The following is a 14343-nucleotide window of genomic DNA, read 5'->3' as shown; positions in this document are numbered from 1 at the left end:
AAAAAAAACAAACAATGGAGGCCACTTTGAATAGACCATAGAATTCATGAAGAAGTGTTGTAGATGGAGTGTCCAGTGCAATAAATAGCAAACAGTTCACTATATTTGGACTGACAAGCATGTAAAGAGGTGGAGGATAATGTAAGCAAAAAGGAAAGGTAGGAGGGGGTCAGGTTGTGAAGGGTTTTAAATGCCAGAAAGATGAATTTCTATTTAAGCTTAGAAGTAATATGGATCAGCTAGGTGGTGTAGTGGATAGAGCATTGGGCCTGGTTCTTGAACTCAGGTTCAAATCTGGCCTCAGACACTTAGTAAGTATGTTACCCACGACGAGTCACTTAATCCTGCTTGTCTCAGTTTCCTTATCAGTAAAATAAACTGGAGAAAGAAATGGCAAGCCACTTTGCCAAGAAAACCCTAAATGGAGTCACAGACATGGATATGATTGAAATGACTAAACAAATTAGAGAGCCACTAGTGTTTATTGAGTAATTAGAAGAGGTATGACATGGTCCTCATTCTAGAGGTGCAGTCCCTCATGTCTGAGTGACAGAAAATCATGGAACTATCTGGGCTATGAGGGATCATACCACTATTTAAAGAGCATAACCACATTTTTATTTCATTGATTTTAAAAATTGGGAAGAATTATTAGAGAATAATCCTACAAATCTGAGGATGCTATAAGAAGACTGGAGAAGCTTTCTTATTTTTACTTATTTACTTATTGGGAAGAAAGGAGGAGGTAGCACACATCTCATTTTTCATTGTTCTCAATTTATGGGAATAGAATTCAGTCTGGATGCTTCCAGGCAGGCAAGTATGGATGAATACTTGGTCCTGCTGGAGCAAGGTTATTTAGCATGTCTGGGATTATGGTTTTCTGAAGATGTCCTGTTTATTCCAACAGATTGAACCTTTTCACTTCAACTCAATTAATGGGTTTTTATTATCCTCTTCAGTTCCCTCCCAGGGCTATGGTTTTATGATTAACGGTGAGCAAATAGAGAATGCCAGTGGATACTAGTTGAAGGGCAAAACTGGGACGAATGAAAAGCAATTGTCCTACAGAAAATAAACACAAGGATTGGTTTGCCCCCAACCCTTCACATTTACTTATTAGAACTGCCATGACAAGGACAAGTAAAATAATATGAAATCCAAATTGTCAGGGATTTATTAGGGAAATGTTTCTCACCAGCGAGGCCTTTGGAAACAGCAAAATTAATAGAAAATGTCCTGTCATATGGCATCAACTCCAACGCATGACCGATCATTTAAAGAATGTTCAATACAATTTGACAAGCATTAATTAAGCACTTGCTGTAACATATAAGGCATATAGAAGGTGCTAGAGAAACTAAGATGAAATGAAAACAGTTTCTGTTGTTCTGTTGTCAAGTAGCTTACATCCTTCTGGAGGAGACAATAAACACATCTTAAGTATATTTACAATGATTACAAAGTAATTGGGGGCTGACTGGGAGGCATGAGGAACGAGGGTGCCTTGTAAGAGTGGCATAGGAACATAGCTTTAAGGGGAATTTGGGATTCTAGGAATCAGAATTGGTGAGGAGATTGAGTCCCATCCTGTCCAAAGATTCTAAGGCAAGACGTACCATGACAGTTGTGAGTAATGGCAAGAAGATTACATCCTTCAAGGAGGGGAGCAAGTATAGTTAACTGGGCTCTACTCTAGGTGTGAAAACTCATTTTCTCATCAAAAAAATCACATGGCAAAAAGGCATACTGTAGTTGCTTTGGGGCTATTCATTATTTTAGATCACCCCTGTCACTATTCTTTTCCTTGATCAGAGATAATTGAGTCTGTAAATTACAATGATAGCTCTTATTTATATAGCTCCTACTCTGTACCAGGCACTGGGCTAAGTACTTTATGGTGACTGTGTCATTTGATCTTCACAACAACTCTGTGAAGTAGGTGCTATTATAAAAATATATATGTATAGATTAGATATAGATATACATAGAAACAGCTAAGTGGTTTGAGTACCAAACCTAGTATTCTATCCACTGAGCCATTTAGCTTCCTATATCTACATCTACTTTCTTGTTAATACTATATCTATCTCTCTTTCTCATATGTTTATATGATATTATTTGTATATATAATATGTAATATATTCACAAAAATATTTAAGGGTAAAATGCTTGGATGCATGATCAATTCTTTCTCTTCACTTATTGCTTGTGTGCTAATTATACCTTCCAGAAAGTCCTGTATTTTAGGAAACGCTTTCTACACCTATCAAATTCCCAGCCATACTCAGTACTCTCATCCCTAGGAGTCATGAATAAGCCCTAGGCAGCCTACTTTTAAAAAATATTAACATAATATATTACTATGAGTTTGAAACCTATATTTGTGTAATAAACTTACAAAATAGATCATATAATTAGCATGATGTATTTATGTATAACCACCATCACCATAACAATTATTCTTTTCATTAAAAGTTGTATCCATCTCTATGGGGTAGGTGTATTATATGTCTATTTTAGATATGAGGAAACTGAGACTGAGAAGTGAAGTGAGTTGTTCTGGGTTACACAACCAATAATGGCTTAAGGTAAAATTTTATTGCAAGTATTCCTGTCTCCAAGACTGATGCTCATTATGAGCAGAATGAGGAGAACATTGCACACAATAGCAGAAATAATGTATAATGATCAACTGTGAATAACAACTTCTATTAGCAGCACAAGGAATCAAGACAACTCCAAGAGACTCATTAAGAGAAAGGTTATCCACCATCATGGAAGGAACTGATGGCATCTGAATAAAGTCTGAAGCATGCCATTCTTCACTTTTCTTCATAAGTTTCTAGTAAGCCATATGTATCTTCTTTCAAAATACAGTGAACGTGGAACTAAGTATTACATGATAACACATTTACCACCTATATCTTATTGCCTGCTTTCTCCAGGAAGGGGGAAGGACTTGGCAGGAAGGAGAAAACATGAATCACAAAATGTCATAAAATGTTCATTAAATTGTATCTATATACAAGCTGGAAAATATTTAAAAAGTAAAATGAACATTATTTTAAAAAAAGACTGATGCTCATAGCACTATGCTACCAGGCTAAATTCAAAAGAGAAAACTGAAACTCAGAGGGTTAAATGATGCTTAGGGTTACATAAAATATAAATTTGGGAACTGTGACTCTAATCCCAGTTTTCAGAATCCAAAGTCAGTGCTTTTTTCATTGACTTATTGTGCTTCCCCATTATTACATAGAATCTCTATTATAATTCATCATAGCCATAGAATCTAGGGTTGGAGTGAAATTTATGAGGCTAAGTAGTCCAGCCCCCTCATGTAGCAAATGAATAAACTGAGACCCAGAGAGTGGATATGACTTGATTAGTTTGATATCAGACTAATACAGACTGTTGAAGCTCAAATCCATTGCTCTTTTCACTGCATTAATATGCCTTTCTTGTGTAGTTGTGGTATATTCAATGTCATTTATCATTTTACAAGTTAGATGTTGGAAGTCCTTTGGAAAATAAAGGTTCATAGGTGTAGTATGCCTGAAATTAGTGTATCTGGTGTTTTCTACTACTTCTTTTATTGAGAACATCAATACTATTATTTAGATCTTTTGACTTTTTTCTTGACTTCCTTTCTCCTTACCACCAAACTGCTTTATATCTTTAGTTAAAATTTCCTTCTTTCTTACTGTCTTCAAGGAAGAGATGATTCTTCTTTTGGCCAGACTAACAATGTCATTGGGGTATTTAATTCTATTTTCTTTCAGCTCCTCCAAGGCATCTCTCAATTTCTCCTTTTTATTGGTTTGTTAGTTTCTCTTTATCCATTGGCTTTTTTTTTCTTTTCCTACAAACACCTCAAGGTGTCCTCTATTCTAAATAATGCTGTACTGTGACAAACCCCTTCCTCTAGCTATCATTCCATGTCTCTCTGTGTCAAATTTGAATGACTAGTCTGTTTTCATTCCTCTCAGTTTTTCCTCAGACTCTTGAAATTTGACTTCCATCACTATCTCTTCACTGAAACTTTTCTTTCAGATCACCAGTGATCCTTTTTTTTATTCATGTTCCTCCATTTTCTCTCTGCAACATTTGATACAGCTACTCACTCCTGTTATAAAGAAGTAAGGCAATCTTGGTAGTGAGGAAGGATAAGGCGATATAGGTGTTTGGAGGAGGAATGAAGGAGATAGCTGAGTGTAGGGATGAATGGGTAGGTAGTATATTGGAGGTAAGGGAATGGATGGGAGTATATAGGAGGGCTGCTCAAACAGGCTAATCACAGAGGCTAGAGACAGAGGGTACTGTGAGGAAAGTATCTTCAGGCAGGGAAAGTATCTCTATGATACAAGAGGAATTGGGCTAGTCAGAAATTATTAGATCTGGCTGGAGGGTTTTCTCTTGTTAATTTCTAAGGTCCCTTTGAGGGAGGAGTCAAAAGCTCCTCCCTGCCAGTGAAAGGGATGACTGTAGGAAGTCCTGCCCAAGATGGATGCCTAGGTTTTCCTCAAGAAATAAAGAAAGTAATTTCTTCCCTCTTCAGCCTTTGCCTTAATATCCAATACAATGATTCACCAGAGGCTTTTGTGTAGGTAACAAAGGGAATTTATTGATGGCAGGCATGAGTTGAGGGAGAGAGGGTTTCAGGGTGTTGTAACTGCTACTAGGGAGAAAGCTGGTATTGGGGGAAGGGTCACAGAGAAGGAAGTCAGACTGAGAGAGTCCAGCTCTCCCAGTCAGGAAGGATTCACTGCCCTGAAGTAAAGTATTTATCAGATCCCTAAATAAGGGAGTGGATTGATTTAAGGATGTCCTACTTGACCTCAGAAGTTAAACCCACAATGTCCAACCACCAAAACCACCCTTCCTCCCAGGGCCCAATGGGAAAATTCAGGGAAACAGGAGGGATGCAATGGAGAGATCAGGGAGAGATCCAGAGAAATCAGAGTAGGTCCAAATGCCCCAAAAGACCAAAGCACAGGCCAATGCCAAAGCCAAAAGGCAAAAGCCCTTCAATTGGAGCTTCAGGACTATTTATAGCCTCAGACTCCAACTGCTTTTCTGTGAACGTTCTAAACTTCTAAATGCCAGGGCTGCCCAGTTGAATTTGCAAAAGTAAAAGGCTTCTGCTAGCAACCCTGCATTACACTCCCAAATTCTCAATTTCCTCAGCTTCTATAGAGTTTTTCTATCTTGGTCTCTTCTCTCTTTAACATTTTTTCTCATTGGCTTCCTTCTCTTCATCCTTGCATTATATTAACATAGAAATTCCCCAAAATCTGTTTTTAGCCTTTTTAACATTTTCCCTTGGTGTTATCATGTACTCTCAGGTTCAATGATCAATTTTGGGAAAATGTCTACAAATCTATTTACTAATTGAGTTGTGGAACTCATTGACATCTGTTTCATGAATGAAAATGTGAACTGAAAGGGAGTACATGGTCTCTAGGTTTTTGTACCATTGCTCTTATTATTTCTTGAGATCCAGGTTAACATTTCCACCTGCCTCCCAGACCTCTCATTACCAGCATCCCAGAAGAATCTAAGTCCAACACGTCTAGATCTTAATTTACTATTTTTCTACAGAATCCTGATATTCTTTCTGGCTTCTCTTTTTTCAGTGTCACTGCTATTTTCCTTGTAATTCAAGATCATATACTAGTCACCCTTTATTTCTTCCTGTCCTTCATCCTACATATCTAGTCACCAAGTCCTAATGTTTCTACATCTGTAATATCTTTCACACTTGTCATTTTCTTATAATCCCCACTGTTCCTATTCCAGTGGAGACTTTGAATACTATTTCACTTGGACTATTAAGTTTACTTCTACTAAACTCTCACCATTTCCAACCTCTTACCTCTCTGCAAGACATTCTAGATACCAATGACACTGGTTATCTTGATTCACAGGTCTGATAGCATTATTCCATTATTTAAATTGCTCTCCATTATCCAACAAATATCATCTGGCCCTTATATATTGGCATTCATAATTCTCATAAATGCAATTCTTGTCTATCTTAAAATTTTTTTTCTATTAAAATCTATTTTATTCTACCAATCTCTTCCTTCCTGATAGAAAAGAAAAACAAAATCCTGTAGCATATATGTATAGTCAAGCAAAAAAAAAATACCCATATTAGCCATGTCCAAACATATGTATGTGTATACATATGTATGCATATATCTATAAAATATATACATATATTTATGGATATAAGAAAAAGGCGATGGACTCGGCATACTGAATGAGACTATACTTACATGACCATATTTTTATACATTCTCCTAAAGACATATAGTCTACTATATATATGACCTATTATAGACATGTATCATATATACATTCTACTACAGAAACACATATATAGTCATATGTATACATATACATCTATACATATATATGTGTATGTGTATGTGTGTGTGGGGGCTCACAAAAAATCTCATTCTGTATACTGAGGAAATTGGGTTGAGTCTCCTGGTATTCGTAATTGTTTTTTGGGTTGATCAGAGTTCTTATGTCTTTAAATTGTTTCTATTTGGAATATTATTAGTGTACAAAGTTTCCCCTGCTTCTATTCATTTAACTGCCATTTTTCTTTAAAATCATCTCCTTCATCATTGACATTTATATGCCATAATTTGGCTAGCCATTCCCTAATTGATGGGCACCTTTAGTTTCCAGTTTTAAGAAATATCACAAGCTAATGTCTCCAAGATTCATTTATAATATTCAAATTTGCATCATACTACACTCATCTCATCTCTCTTATTATATCTTAAATACTTTGAGCAACAGAACCATTTCTTTCTCCCCAATGATCTAGCATGATTCCTTGCATAAGCAGAGAATAAATTTTCTTGCTGAATAACTGAATGTCATACATATATGGAAGCAGTCTGACGTAGTGGAAAGAGGCTTTGACTCTGAAATTAGAACTTCTGCTTTCAAGATAAGATTAAACAAGCTATTTCATCACTCTCAGCCTCAGTAGCTTTTTCTGTAAAAATGATGTCACTATTGCATTAAAGTTTGCACTCATGATTTTATATAAAATTTAACTATATGGAATAAAATATAATTAAGAAATAACTAATTTCTATTTATTAGTGACATGGCATTACTTTTATGAAATTTAGAACAAGAGTTCAAGAACTAGAAACACATAGGAACAATAAGATGTTGTAGCTTTGTTCATTAACTTTTAAATAGTCACAATTACTGCTTAATTTAACTCTGTTTTGCAGTGAACCTGAGGGCATTTAATTAATGATGAATCAGTCTCCCAGAATAGAAAACCTCCAGAGTCTATTTTCAGCTCTGGAACTTTCGCAGTTTCTTTAGTTTTCAAAATCCCTATAAACTTTTTCCCCCTATAGCTTTAAGTCTCCCAATAAATTATAATATTGCTTGTGGTTGCTTTCTGCTAATTATAAGAGTCCTAAGACTCATTTACTCCATTGCATTATTTTTCCATGAGAGAGAACTTTTTTTTTCCATTTCACAGTATGAATTTTGAAAAAATATAACAGGCATGTAAATGTTACAATACCCTGTCACTGTATTTTCCAATTATATTTCTTTCTTAATAGGACCCTTGCTACTTGCTAAATTCCTAGACTTTATACAAATGATTAAAAAAGAAAATTATCTTGTATGAAATAACAAAAACAATCATTGTCATGTATTTTGTTCTAAAGACTAAGGACAATTGACCTCATTTATTAAGTATCAATTATATACAAAACAATGTGCTAGGTGTAATCGTATGGTGAAAAAATAAAGATATAAGACATGGCATGTGTCCTCAGAAAACAAACTTTAGTAACTTTTAAGCATTACAGTAACATTCTCATTCTCATGGAGGGCCAATTTATATCCCCTATAGAATCTACACATTATTTTAAAACACATTTGCAGGGATAGGTGGGTAGCTCAGTGGAATGAGAGCCAGGCCTAGAGATGGGAGTTCCTAGGTTCAAATATGGCCTCAGACACTTCCCAGCTGTGTGACCTTGGGCAAGTCACTTGACCCCCATTGCCTAGCCCTTACCACTCTTCTGCCCTGGAGCCAATATACAGGAAGGTAAGGGTTTAAAAAATAAATAAACAAACAAACAAATACATAAATCACATTTGCAAAAGAAATAGTGGTTTTCTTTATATACCTTGTTTTTAAACCCTTACTTTCCATCTTGGTAACAGCTCTAAGACAAAAAATGGAGTCATGTGACATGTTCAGGATCACTCAACAAAGAAGTTTCTGAGGTCCAATTTAAACCCAGGTCTTCTTAACTCCAGGCCTGGCTCTCTACCAACAGTAAACTGAGACCCAGAACTTGGGAACATAAGTCTCTCTTCCTTTGAAAGTGAGATATATCTTGAAACACTGTAACAAGTCTCTGTCTCCACTGAAACCTTCATTCCAGGAAGAAAAATAAAAGATATCAAAAGCCCGTAATATTAAAAATAGTTTAATGAAGGACATACATGTCCATGAGAACATTGGTCTAGAACCAAAAAGCACTCAGAGTCTAAGTAAGTGCAAGCTACTTTTTAAAATTCTTAATGAAGGGAGGCAAGAAAGGGACTGGATGGAGCCAATCTAGGGAGGGATCTGAGGAGGTGTGAGTAGAAAGTTTCCAGGAACAGTGTGACACATTCTCAGGTTCAAGGGGGATCAGAGACATCTCTGGTACATATATTTAGCCTAAGACATCAAGATAAGAGTATGTGGTGATTTAGGTTCAAGGTTTCAGCAGTATAATGACCCACTGAGTCTTAGAGCTAAAAGTTCCATACCTGAGGCCAAAGGGATAAACTTGATGAGAGATAGAGTTTGGAACCAGAGAAAGACCAGACATATCTACATGAAGCACAATGACTTTAGGCTAGTTCATGCCAGACAGAACTGGTATGGAACAAGTCAGATGGAAACCAAATTTGATCTAGTGTCCCAGGGCTGAGAGATCTGATGTCCATGGTTACCTGAGTTAGGATGGAATTTTCTTTTTTTTAAATTAATTAATTAAATTATTAATTTAGAATATTTTTCCATGTTTCCATGGTTCATGTTCTTTCCCCACCTCCTTCCATAGCCATGCAATTACACTGGGTTTTACATGTACCGTTGATCAAGACTTATTTCCATATTGTTAATATTTGCAATAGAGTGATCATTTAGAGTCTACATCCCCAATCATATCCCCATCGAACCATGTAATCAATCATGTGTTTTTTTTTCTGTTTTTCTACTCCCGCAATATTTTCTCTGGATGTGGATAACATCTTTCTCATTAGTGTCTCAGAATTATCCTGGCTCATTGCATTGCTGCTAATAGAAAAGTCCATTATGTTCAGTTGTGCCACAGAGTATTAGTCTCTGTGTACAATGTTTTCCTGGTTCTGCTCTTTTTGTTATGCATCAATTACCGGAGGTTGTTCCAGTTCACATGGAATTTCTCCAGTTCATTATTCCTTTAAGCACAATAGTATTCCATCACCAACAGATGCCATGATTTAGGATGGAATTTTCAAAGACAGTTAAGAGTTTCTTCAGGTTACTCTGGATCCCAAAGACAATTGCTTTCTCCAAATCGCTCTGAGTCCCAGGTAAATTGAGTCCATCTTATACATTCTCATCATACATAGTAGGACAACTTGAGAATAGCAAGATAGTTACCAAGAGATTTTATACACCACTGTGCCACCTACCTGCCCCATTTGTACACAGTTTTGTGTCCTTAAATTTATTTTTCTTTACCCAAAGCATATCAGTGAAAGAAAATAAATACAGGGTGAGATGAACAATATTTCTCCCCAGAGGGGAAAGAGAATAACTAACTAATTTATCTGAATACTGATCCCAGAACTACAATTTGTTGCTTCATTATGGAAAACAGAAATATTGCTAACTATTCAGTTTATTGTCTTTCAGAAAGTCCCTTCCCTTAATTCCAAAGGAGTAAACAAACTGAATGAAATGAATTCTGAACAGCTCCTAATATTATATGAATCCTACATTATTACCATTCTCTCTGCTGGGGAGAGAGAGTATATTATTTTAATTCATTAAGATGGCAATAATTGGAAGCTTCAATCCTTTCAGGAAATGAAACAATTAAGAAATCATAATATCAGAAGCAAATAGGATGCCTGTTCAGATTAGGCTGCAATGTTGTACAGGACACAGGGCTCATGCATTTGCTTTTTAAAACAATCTAATCTTATATTATCATTTTTCACACATCTTCCAGAATGTTGCAGTCTGGGAAGGGTTGCCTTATTTCTCTGTTCTCCCAAATTTTTAAAAGCCCATACATTTGGAATGGCCAAGTATAGAAGGAGAAAGACTTTTCTACTTTTCTACTATGTGTCATGGAAAATAGCAAAAGGGACCTGGGAATTCTCTTACTGTCATTCAGTCATTTCATATATCTTTAAGTCTATAAGTAGTTCTTATGACATTTCTATTTCCCAGCTGAATTTGCTGACTATATGAATGTGAACCATGAGAATATGGCTTGCCTAAGAAACTATCACATCATTATCCTTAGAAGCAGGTAAGATCTAATACCAATACAGAAGCTTATGTCATTACTAGGTCAGTTTTACTTCCCCCCTTTCCTAAATAGGCCCATTCATGTTTCACTGAACTTAAAGCCTTTATGAAATCTCAGTTTTTTAGACTAATTGGCAGTATGCACAGTGAAAACTCGATGGGGCTGAAGGCAAAGCTTACTTACATCTCTAGAAAGAAGCAGGACAACCTGGTAAAATGGAATACATATGACTTTGATGTCAGCAGACCAAAATGTGGGCACTGGCACCACCATCATCTCTCTGTGAGGCTTTTACTTTACCTTCTTCAGTCCAATCCTGACCTTGCCATTCCCTTCTTCCAAAAGCTCCAATGGCACCCCTTTTCCACTATAAGATAAAATACAAGCTCCTCTGTTTGCCTTCAAACCCTTCAGAAACGGGTTCTTTTTCACATTATGTTCTAACAAAATGGCCCTATTTGCTTTTTCCTGTTCATGACATTCCAGATTCCAACTCTTTTCTTTAGACATTCTATGCCTTTGATGTACTCTACCCTTATATCTACCTCCTGGAGTCCCTGGTTTCCTTCAAAGCTTTGCTAAAGTAGCAGAACTTGCAAGAAACCCATCCTGATCCCTCAACAGTTGACAGAGTTCTCCCCTGAAAATAATTTGTATAAATTTAGTATATATTTTTGAAATGCTTTTCTGTGTATATATAATTTCTGCCTAATAGAATGTGAGGATAGAGGACAGAGATTATTTTGAATTTGCCATGGTGTTCCACATAGCTAACATAGTGCCTGAAATAATGCATCGTAAGCAATTAATAATTGTTGAATGAATAAATAATTCCATTTCTTCAAATATGAAATGAAATGATACGTTCTACTATCTCATGGGGAAGTCTCAGCTTCCTCATATATATAGAATGGAAGTAATAGTTGCCTTTCTCTCAGAAAAATAGCTAATGAGCTTATTGTGAAGCTCAAATATATTATAGATGACATAAGGTCTATCTGAGAAAACATATATTACATATTCTCCCTGGTAAATGTATATTACATATTCTTCCTGATAGAATGTATATTATGTGTTCTACATTATGAATATATATTTTGTAGTCTAAACATATTAATTATTGTCACTTGGATATAGAAGTATAATAAATGTTCTTTCTCACTGAAAGAGGGAACACCCTACAGGAGAAGCAGGCTTTTAAGAGAGCTCTGAAGGAGAGGTTAAATGGCAAGAGAAAGAGAAATAGGCTATTGCAGATGCTTTAAGCCTGGTGTCTTAAGTCAACAAGAAGAGAATTATTGAAAGAAGGGCAGTGGGAGCAGAGGAAGTAGGTGAACACAGAGAGAGATGAATAAGTCCACTGGCTTCCATGAGAGATATTCTTGTTCAGTGAACTGTGGGGCCAGACCTACCAGAAATATTGGAAATATGTAAAGTAGACAAAGGATTAACATAAAACCTCAGACTGTCTGAGATGCATGCTGATGTCTCCTGTGCCTGATAAATTCAGAGAGCATTTTTCTATTTTCCTTAATGTTTTTTCAAGTTCCATCTCATTTCTTGCTTTAATGAGGAAATTCTTTATGCCTAAACAAAATCCCTCCTGTTGAAATTCAAGCCTGTTACCTCCAACTAGGTTCTCAGCTAGAAATAAGAGTCCAGTTTTGATGGACTGTTAAAAAACCTGCAGTGAGATTCCTCTTTCCCTTTATTGACTTGTGACTTACTAGGAGTGTAGAACATCCCATCTTTTTAATGCTAATTCTGTCTCCCATATTGTGCCAACATAGCATGGAAAAAACACAGATGACTAGACCCACTTAAGGGGTCTGTTTGGCAAATGGTGGAGTGCATAGAAATTATTGTGCGGTCACTCCTTTAGTAAATTTGCCTGCCAAACTATGAAAGGAATAGGGGAAAGAGAGGTAATTAGGTGAAAAAATAGCTAATGGCAGAAATATGTCTCCCTCATTTAAGAGGGTTTAGGTTGTTCTAGCTTCTATTTTGGATCTCTCTTTTTCTACTGCTATTAAGGTTAGACATGACTAAATAGACAGCTCAGATGACTGGCTGGCTACCATTTATCTTCAACCCATAATTCCAGGTATAGTGGAAAGAACAAAGGATTTAGAATCAAAGGACCAAGGCTAGTTGTACCAATTAAGACTTGTATAACCTTAGATAAGACTTTTCTCTGGGACTTAATTTTCTCTTCATGAAAAATGGATTTTTGTCTTTGTCCTTTTGTCCTTATTCTCTTGCTAATTGAATTGGATTGATTCAAATGGAGACAGAGGAAGAGAATTTTTAGCATACTAGGAACATGGATTTAAAGTGGAGCTTCTGGGTTCACATCTGTCCTTACGCACTTCCCAGTTGTGTGATCCTGGTCAAGTCATCTAGTACTGACTGCCTACTCCTTGTCAGTCTTCTGTTTTAGAAATGATTCTAAGAGAGAGAGTAAAAGTTTAAAAAAAAATAAAGTGGAATTTGAAGGTACCTCAGATCCCATTTAGTTGTAACTTCTTGCTTTCTATATGAGGAAACAGATAAATCTCCCAAGTAGTAAACATCAGAGATAGGATTTGAACTAATGTCCTCTGCCTGGAGTTAGTGTATGTTTAAATGTATTGTATTATAAGAAGGCTTATCTGTTCTGCATTGGTTGTGCCAATTATAGTGGGAAAGACCCTTCTAGGGAAATACCAAGTTACTGAAGAAAGAAGGACAGACCATGCCCGTGTGGTGATATGTATGTTTATTTATTTGGTTTTATTAGGTTAATTGAGAGTTTATTCATGAGACTGGCCCTGGGCAGCAGCATAACAGAACCCTAACACCAGGTCAGGTATTACATAGAAAGAGAATAAAGAAGGCATAGTACCAGGGATGGCTGATGATCACATTAAAGTTTTTCCATGGGATATTTAGAGGTTCTCTTCTTTTTTTTTTCTTTTTTTACTTCCCATGCCATCTACTTTATTTTATTTTTTATTAATGGAATTTATTTTCAGGTATCTCAATCTCTTCCTTCCCTCCCTACACCAAAGAAGGCATCATCTGACAAACACACACACACATATGTACAGATATATAATGCCTTTCATAGTTCCACTTCTCAGTTCATTCTCTAAAGGTGAACATTCACAAGTTATTTTTCAAATATTAAATCTGTAGCTGTATATAATGTTCTCTTGGTTCTACTCTTTGCACCTTTTATTACCTTATTTAGTTCTTTCCAAATTAAAAAAAAATTAATCCACTTATTGTTTCTTAAGGTGTGATTGTTGTCCAATGCACCAGTTGTGTAGACAGGTCATGGTTGTCCTTGTAGTCCTTGGCGTTGAAGTCCTTGTGACGATCCTTGAAGTTAGTAATGCCTCCTTTGTGATGTATGATGTTACCACTCGCGCTTGTCAACTTGCACTGGAACTGTTGTTCAGTTGTGTTGACTTGTGTCACGACAAAAGTTGTGTGACCATGAAATTTTGACTAATCTTTCTTCTTTCTTCTTCTTGGAGTTAAATAAAGTTGATCAAAGTTAAACAAAGAATTCATTATGATGTCATTTGTGCCTTTGCAATTATTCATCTATATCACTATCTAGGTCTTGAATTGATTGTCTCTTCTTCTGTAGATGATTCTTCTTCACTGTCATGATTTATGGATGTTTCTTCTAAGTGATTGTAATTAGTTGTGAGATATTTATTTTGATGTTGGTGTAATATTTGGCTGCTCCCTGACTATTGCACTGATTCTG

The sequence above is a fragment of the Gracilinanus agilis genome, chromosome 1, assembly GCF_016433145.1.
Source record: "Gracilinanus agilis isolate LMUSP501 chromosome 1, AgileGrace, whole genome shotgun sequence".
In the NCBI taxonomy this organism is placed as follows: domain Eukaryota; kingdom Metazoa; phylum Chordata; class Mammalia; order Didelphimorphia; family Didelphidae; genus Gracilinanus; species Gracilinanus agilis.
Note: the sequence above shows the minus strand (reverse complement) of the source record.